Source organism: Solanum pennellii, chromosome 1 (genome assembly GCF_001406875.1).
Source record: "Solanum pennellii chromosome 1, SPENNV200".
In the NCBI taxonomy this organism is placed as follows: Eukaryota; Viridiplantae; Streptophyta; class Magnoliopsida; order Solanales; family Solanaceae; genus Solanum; species Solanum pennellii.
The window spans coordinates 73,564,316-73,573,776 of record NC_028637.1 but is presented as its reverse complement, the minus strand read 5'-3'; the positions used below and the strand labels follow the sequence as shown (position 1 = coordinate 73,573,776).

The 9,461-nt window shown below is 34.2% G+C and overlaps 1 long non-coding RNA gene across 1 annotated transcript in view; it reads left to right on the top strand.

The window, feature by feature from the left end:
- The window catches only part of LOC107006397, a 3,294-nt gene extending 1,088 nt beyond the window's left edge, over positions 1-2,206 (top strand). Inside the window, exon 2 of the long non-coding RNA XR_001454968.2 lies at positions 80-2,206. This is a non-coding gene — a long non-coding RNA (uncharacterized LOC107006397). The remainder of the gene's footprint in view (positions 1-79) is intronic.
- Positions 2,207-9,461: the final 7,255 nt, after the last annotated feature.

Sequence of the window (9,461 nt, the reverse complement as noted above, 5' to 3'; positions counted from 1 at the left end):
GGGGGGGGGGGGGGGCTGGCCCAAAAAAATAGAGAAAGAAGAGAGGGAGATTATTTTGAATTGGCTTTCTCTTGGCTAGGAAAGATTGGTTAAGAAATTGGTTGGAGACTATTGAGTTGGAAACTTTGAACTAAGGAAAAGAGAACAACATAAACGAATAGTTGTAAAATACATCCGAAAAGGGAGTGAAGAGTTCCTCGTTGGCAGTTGACACCCGACTTTGTAGTGGTGGAATCATCCTTTCAAGCTCGTTTGGTTCCAAGTTTGCTGCACTAGAAAAGGTAACCTCTTCCCCCTTACTAAGTTCTTCTGTGTTTGTCTTTTGATTTTGATTTTTGTGATCATGTTGTTTGGTTGATTTTGCTGATTTCCTTAATGGAAATTGAGTTGTAGTTTTCAGCATTTAAATATAGGTGAATGTCACTCCTCATGCCAATAAGAATATTTTGTTATGTCATCGATCTAGTTAAGCTTGTTTGGATTGAATCTTTCCTGTTCAATCTAAGGTTATTTATTATTTGAATATTTTTGATGTTGTACGGCTCGCTTTCATTATGTGCTCATATATGATTTTGCGTTTAGTCAAGGTTTCGTCAAGTTTCTCGTCTCAACTGATTTGATTCGAATGCATGGTTTAACTGTTATCTTATATGCTTTTATTGCTTTATGGGTTCATATTGTGTCTACTTTCCTCATGGTTTGGTTAAATCACATTTTGAGTTAAATATACATGCAAGTTGAGAATCGACTAAAAGCTTGTTAGTAGCATCACTGGTTTCTTATTTTTGTTAATAATGGAGGACGCATTTCTTTTTACTTATGATAAGGTTTATTCTGAAATTGTTTGGCTGCATTCTTGATCTCGTTCGAATGATTTTACGGTATTCGAGATGGTTTTAAGTTCGTTTTCTATCGAGAATATGTCACTCATTTTAGGCTTAGTTTTATGCCGGTTGAATTCTCCTTCGGGAGTTTAACAATTTTAAGGCTGATTCTTTTTAATCCATTTTGTTTTGGTTTTAAATGCTTACCCAGTTGCTTGGACAATTGTATTAAACCTTAAGATGTCTCTACTGCCTTGGCTGGTTGTGCTCCCTTTCTTGAAGTTTTTTCTTTTGGAAAAAAATTGTTAAAAGTAGATAAAGAAAATTCATCCCTTTACTCTCGTTGTTCATTTTGGTTTGTTTTTTTTTTAAAAAAAAAAGGGAAAATAAAAATATATGAAAAACGATGGTATATATATATGCTATCTATGTCTATCGCTTTATTCTTGTTTTTCTTTTGAAATGTTTAGTGTATTTGCAAAAGGGATTGGTACAAAACGAGCTCTTTGTTTATTTTACTTATTTATTTTTTATTTTTTTTAAATTCGACTTTCGCTAGACTTAGTCATTAAGGTTGTTTGGAGCATGATTTCTTTAGGGCATCAATCTCAGGAATCCTCCATTCCAATTTTAAGGTCTATGGCTTTGTTTGTTCATATTTGCATATATGATTAATGATTCATTTAATGGCACGTCAACATGATAACACATGGCAGGTCTAAAATATGGGATTTGTTCATTTCACATATGTCCAATGTTTAACTTATCCGTTAGTCTTAATTTTGTTCTAATGAGCATGTGGTACAAATTTTATCATATATATATATAGGAATTTTCGTCCCTTCTCATCATGGTAGTGGCTAGAGTAATTGTCCAGGTCATCTAAGTTGCTAGATTAATCTTTAAACGCATCATCATATTTTGCTATGTTAAGTTATCGATCACCATAATGTTTCTCAATTATTTTATAGAAATGTATTAGTCTTTCTCATCAGCCTTTCTCATCCCATGCTAATGTGATTGTATTTATGTTTGGCATGTAAAATTTCCCCGGGATTCACCACGAATCCATCCTCAAGCATATTGAGTGGGCCACGAAGGCCCCAAAATTCCTTACTCGAGTCAATTATCCCATAAAATTGATGAACAGATCGCGGAGTCAAAATTTTAAGAAGTCGGGAATTTGAAGAATTTGGGTCGAAAGGAGCTCTTTTATTTATTTTTCTATTTTTGCATTTTATTATCTTTGGGCCTAAGCCCTCATTGTATTATTATTACCTTGAATAGTTTAGGACAGGTACAAATTGAGTGGGCTTAAGTCCCATAAACAAGCGGTTCAAATACTGATCCAGGCGGACAAAAATTAGATTTGGATTCAACTCTCTCTCTCTCCCCTTTGATTTATAGTTTATGTGTTTATTATTGTTCATTGTTAGCTTTAGGGTTAGAAACTGTAAATCCTCGCAAGACGCCATCTCGTTTAATCACTTATCTATCGATCAAAATAAATAAACTTAAAAAACAAAATTTTGCAAATCTCAAATAGATAATAAAATTGATACTTCCCCTTTCAAACAATATCAAATAATCTTCATTTCAAAATTTTAGGTTGAACTTTTAGCCAAACTAAGTTAGTTGTCGGAAAATCACATTATCGAATATTTTAGGTGACGTAAAAACCTTCCTAAAATATAAATAAGAATTCCCGAACCCCCTTTAAAGTTTTCAATCGATTTTTCTGTTTAAGTCTTTTGAAAACAATGGTTTTTTTTAATTTTTCTCAAAAATTAAGTGTCGACTCTTAAAAAGTCAAATCCTTATAAAATAATATTTTTTTGAAAACTCGATTAAAACAAGTGGTTTCCAGAATTAGTAGCCAAGTGAGAATTAATTCGAGTTAGTTATAGCTGAAAGACATTTTCAAATAAAAACATAAAATATTAAAGGGGTGATACAAGAGTCATTATCAAGGGGGGAGGGGTTAGTAGTCAATTATTAACTAAAACAGTAAATAACATAAAAATACAAGTATGGAGACGTGATTCTTGGGATGTGATAGAATTTCGGGATAAGACAAATAACCAAGAAATTGTATGTTAGTGATTAAGCTAGAATTTAGTGGGGGTAAACTCTCTGTCGAGCAACTTATCCCGAGTCAAATTAATTTCCCACGAACACCAATAAGTGGCAATTAAGCATAGCATTTGCCTTAGCTCATTCACTCTCTCAAGCTGAATGTGTGAAAGCGAGTATAGGAGTTACTCCCTCGATCTAAACCCATGACAACATACTACCCACAAACCATTGATTCAGTAGTTTTGATATCAAAATCTCTCTCTCGAGCAAGCCCAAAACACTAAGCTAAGATTGTATTTAAAGTACATCCCATTAAATTTTAATCGCAACTACTGAACGAAATCACTTTTACATATCAAATAAACAATCAGTTAGTAAAACCCAACAGTTATATCATCTCATAATCACACCCCAAGAATTCGGATATTAGCTAGACATAGTAAAAAGCAAGAAACCAATACCAAGTGGTGTTTCCATCAACTAGTACGATTGATATTGTCTTTACATAGGTCTATAATGAAGGATCTTCGACACCACCCCCATTTTCTTAGAATTGGAAATCTTCGAAAACTAAGAAAAATGTCTATAAACTTGAAAACTTAAGACAATGTTCAAAACTAGATTGATTACTCTCTATATAATTATTTAATGTTTTCGAAACGTATTTATAGTTATCAAAAATTCTACTGCAAATGATAAGTCAGTGCAATAAGTTGGGATCGCCTATCCACTCAGTGATCCGCCCTTTGTCATTTTTATCACCGTTTTGCATTTTTCTTCAGTATCCTTGAGGTTCTATAATTTTGGGCTATATCGCACTACATCGCAGAACTATTTGGTGACTCATCGGCTTTTTCTTTCGATCGTCGACCTGATTCTCTCCTTCATGACTTAGCACACTGGAGAATCATGTGGGGCCAAGGCTATGATGTGACTTAACTAATGTGTTAGGCGATCCCCATGCCTTCTTTTTTTCATTATTTCACCTACCTTGTTCCTTTTTGCTCCCTTAGTGTCCATGCTTTGTTCCTCAATCCAAATCCCTGAAAATTAACGATTAATATCAGTTATAGGCACAAAATATGCATTTGAGAACACTAACTCTATTAAAATAAATCCCTAAATGTGTTCAAATCGTGGACTCATCAAGTCCCTCCCGAGAGAGATATAGACTTAGGCATAAATATTCTTTTTGATATTGAACCTATCTCTATTCCTTCATATAGAATGGCTCCAACTAAGTTAAAAGAGTTAAAACAATAGTGGAGATATCTTATTGATAAAGGTCTTATTCGACCAAGTGTCGCACCTTGGGGTTCTTCGATTTTATTTGTTAGGAAGAAAAATGGTTCTCTTAGAATGTGCATAGATTACTGCCAATTGAAGAAGGTCACCCATAAAGAATAAGTTTATTCTCTGAGAACCGGTGATCTTTTTGATCAAATTTAGGGTGTCACTTGCTTCTCTAAGATAGATCTTAGATCCGATTATCATCAGTTGTGAGTAATAGAAAGTGTCATCCCCGGGAAAGCATTTAGGACCCATTATGGTCATTACGAGTTTCTTGTTATGTCTTTTGATTTGGCTAATGTTTATGTAGAATTCATGGATCTTATGAACATTTGACTAATACTCCTGTAACATTCATGAATCTTATGAATAGAGTGATAAAACCATTTCTCGACATGTTAGTGATTATATTCATTGATGATATAGTGATTTGTTCAAGAAATGAGGAGTATTGTGCTAGTCATCTAAAAATAGTTCTCCAAACTCCCCATGACAGAGAGTGCTATGCTAAATTTTCTAAGTCTAAATTTTGTATTGAGTCTGTGGCATTCTTAGTCCACATTGTATTTGGTGAAGGGATTCAAGTTGATACTCAGAAGTTTGAGGTAGTGCAAAGCGGGCCCGGATCCTCATCCCCATTTGATATGAGGAGATTATTGGGAATGATTTGTTACTATAGAATTTTCATCGAGGGATTTTAATCTACTTCAGCCCCATTGAAAATGTTGACTCAGAAAACAATTCAGTTTCAATGGTATGTATCGTGTGAGGAAAAGTTTATAGGTATTGAATACCCGGTCAATAATTCCTCAGTGTTGACCCTACCAAAGAGTACAAAAGGCTTTGTTGTTTATTGTGATGCATCAAGAGAGGAAATTGGTTGTGTATTAATGCATAATGGTAAGGTTATAGCATATGCCTCCTGACGACATAAGATTCAAGAGAAAAATTACCCCAACTCATGATCTCAAGCTAGTTGTGGTAATATTTGCTTTGAAAATATGGCGTCACTACCTCTATGGTGTTCATTTAGATATGTCTACCTCTATGGTGTTCATTTAGATATGTTCACCAATCACAAGAGTCTTCAGTATGTTATTAGTCAAAAAGAGCTTAATCTCAGACAAATGAGGTGGTTAGAGTTTCTCAAAGACTATGAATGAGTATCCTTTATCACCCAGATAAGTCTAATATTATTGTTGATGTTTTAAGCATGTTGTCCATGGGAAATACTACCCATATTGAGGAAGGTAACAAAGGATTGGCCAAAGATGTGCATAGACTTTCACGTTTGAGAGTCCATTTATAAGATTAGATTCTAATGAAGGTTGAGTGGTGGTGATGAATATTGTTGAATCTGTCTGAGGTAAAAGAGAAAAAAGGTCCGAACCTAGTTTTACTTGAATTAAAGACAATGTTCTAAAGAGAAAGGTCATGACTTTTGAACAGGGGGAGATCTTGTGTTGAGATACCAAAGTAGATTATGTGTACAAAAGGTGGATGAGCTTCAAGAAAGGATCATTAAAGAGATTTTTGTTCCAGATACTCTATCCATCCTGTTTCCACAAAGATGTACCATGACTTGAGAGAAGTCTATTGGTGGACTAGTACGAAGCAATGCATTGCAAAGTTCATTGCTAAGTGCCTGAATCGTCAAGAATTCAAGGTAGAACACGAAAGACCTGATGGTGTGGCTTAGAACATCGCTCTTCTAGAAGGGAAGTGGGAGATGATTAACATGGATTTTATTACTGCTTTCTATGATCACACATGCAACATGATTTGACTTAGATGATTGTAGATCGGATGAACCCATTTATTTTCGGTGAAGACTACCAATTAAGCCAAGGATTATGCCAAATTGTATATTCAAGAGATAGTTCGACTATGTAGAGTTCATGTGTCTATCATTTCGGATAGGGGTGCACAATTCACCGCTCAATTTTGAAATTCTTCCCAGAAAGGTTTGGGTTCAAAGGTGAATCTTAGAATCGCTTTCTATCCTCAGATTGATGGTCAAGTAGACCGCACAAGTAGACTTTAGAAGACATGTTGAGGGCATCTGTCCTAGACTTAAAATGTAATTGGGATGATCACTTGCCTCTCACAGATTTTACGTACAATAATAGCTATCACTCTAGTATCCAGATTGCCCCTTATGCGACTCTATGTACATTTCCAATTGGGTGGTTTGAGGTCGATGAAAAAGACTTGATAGGGTTAGACTTGGTTTATCAAGCCATAGAGAAAGTGAAAATTATTTAGGAAAGGCTGAAGGCAACATAAGACTTAGAATTTGAGGTTGATGATTGGCTTAACTTGAAGGTTTCACCCTTAAAGGGTTTTATGAAATTTGGTAAGAAGGGGAATCTCGGTCCTCGATACATTGTTCCTTACAGGATATCCAAGAGGGTTGGCAACGTAGCTTAAGAATTGGAGCTACCATCAGATTAGTAGCAGTCCATCTAGTGTTCCACATTTTTATGTTGAAGAGGTGTATTGGTGATCCTTTGCTTATTGTACCTACTAAGAATATTGGTATCAAGCACAACCTATCTTATGAGGACATACCTATTTAGATTCATTATTTTTAGGGTCATAAGCTGAGAACCAAGGAGGTTACATCAGTCAAAGTCATATTAAGGAATTAATTTGTTGAGAAAGATACTTGGGAGGCTTTCCTTGCGCGGTAATTCTTCCCCCTCATTGCTCCTTTGAAGGGTTTGTGGAGCATCCATCGTCTATTTTATCCTTTCAAAAGTTAGAGAATAAAATACGATGCATTAATTAGGTTTCAGAATTTTTGGCATCTCCTATAGAGAGACTCAAACAGCTATAGTTGCACCGCCATGACGAGAATCATCCTGCTATGATGTGCTGACATCGTCTTAGCCAAAATTCAATTTGGCAAAATTTTTCATGTGATAATATTTTAATATTTCTTACACCATAACTTTCGAACTTTTGGGACTCCGCACGCGATGCGCTTTAGTATTGATGAATTAAATTGTTATAATGTTAGAGATTTAAATAATACCCTCTTAGATTAGTAACAAGAACCACTTACCCATTTTCTCTAATTTTTAAAGACTTAATCTATCAGAGCCCTCTTACATTAAGTTTTCTTAATTTGTTATCAAATTAAGTGACAACTTTTTCTAAGTATTTTTTTAAATTATTTATAATTAGAACATTCAAAAAGTAGCAAAACTATGAAATATTCAATAAATGTTATAATACTCGTGATAAATGCACTCACACACCTACAAATTATACAATTGTTCCTTTCGGAATTGCTCAACATTATTCAATAAAAACGTCTTATTTTTTTCTGCAATGGAAAATGAGACCAAGAAAGGTAAGCAAAAGATTGAGTTGAAGTTAATTGAGTCTCAGAGAACGCGCTATAAGTTTTTCCAAAAGGGAAAAATCCTTGTTCCAAGATGCGGAATAGCTTGCAAACCGGAGTGGAGATGAAGTTGGAGTTATGATTTTTTCACCCGGTGGAAAATCATTTTCTTATAGTTCCACAAGTATAGAGGAAATAATTGATACATTTTTAAAAAGGAAACTACAGGATGGCCAACGTAATCATGCTGAGGGAAAATCATATGGATTTGAGGAACTTGAAGATCTTCGCAAAGAATTTCAAACACTTAACGAGAAAGAAAGAAGACGAATATTAATGTATATGATTATGCACCCTGCTCAAAAATACCTTCAGATAAACACATGAAGGTGCATAAGGTGGAAATTTTGTTGCGGGTCAAGAAAATTTTATATGAAACAAAAAGTGCTATTTTATGTGAGCATTTCAAGTTTGATTTAAATGTTGTCCCTGAGCCAAAAGAAGATGAGAGTTCTTGAACTGATAATTCTCATGAAGTTGTTAATTATTGTTCTTGATACTAGAGCTATACTTGTAGAAGTCTTTATCAGTTATCGAGTATGCTAATATGATTGTCTTTATTAAGTCACTTGTTTTTAGCCTTCAAAATCTATTTACATGAGGTTTTAGTCCACAAAATAGAAGGTCATGGAGTTCTTATGTTATTAAGTCAAATATTTTTCGTTAGTTTTATCTTAAGCATTTAATGTTGCTTTGTGTTGTTTAGAATGATAAATCAATGGAAATATTTTATTAAAGTAGTGAACAATGTAAAAGTGATGGATCAAAGAAAACTTCCTTGCACATTTATTTTACTTTATATTATCTTTGTCAAGTTTAGTGCATTTACAATTTACATCAACATTAACTCTGTGAGATTGTGAATTTCTATAATATGAGTGTATCTAATATTTATTGACTTTGTTAGTATATTCAATATTCCAAAAGGGATTGTGCTTGAATTATCAACTCAATACAAGTATGTAACAAAATAAAGTGTCTAATTTTTATTTAATTATGCAGAACATAAGCACCCAATACAAGTATGTAATGCACCAAAAACAATTACATCAGCCTTAGAGAATATTTTTCTAGATTCCACTTTTTTTTGCTCAAATTTCATATAAACTAATTTAATAAACTAGTATTCCGACCTAAGACTAACCCTTAGCCGTAACTCGGTGCTTAGATCCCCAAGTGATTCCAATCTAAACCACAGTTTGGCATGACACTAAGAAACGCAGAAGTAACAACTGAAAATAAATGAATGTGGATGCTAAACTGAATTAGTCTATTAAAGATCACACACCTTCAAGCAGACAAGCATCTAAATAAATATAAGCTGAAGCTAAACTAACTATGTGATAACCTCTACTACATTATGTTTCTAGGATAAGCCCCTAGCTAACTCTAATTATCTAAAAACTGAAAAATGTAATATTGAAATGTAGATAGAGGTCGTCGTCGAATGATGAGGACTCACCAAGTATTCTACCGAACATATATTTGCGGCCTGAATGTTGAACGTCTGAGCCTATATTACAAAATATTCTAGAAAAAAATATGTGGTCTGTACTAACACTACATTCTCAGCCTAAACTCATCCTCTTGCGGATGTTACATGTCCTTTGCTCCTGCTCCTGCCCCTTCCCCTACTCGTACCTCTTCTTCTACCTCTGTCACGTCCTCTCACTACGGGCTTAGTTGTTAGCTCTGCCACTTGAGCTTTTATTCTTGTGTTATTACATCAAATGTAAATCATTTGTGGACAGAAGAGTTACATACAAATTTGAATTATCAAATAATTATTAGAATCAAGTTATGGTGTGAAGGAAAAAGAAATAGAATTTTCTAAATGCAAATACCTGGTCATAAACACATAC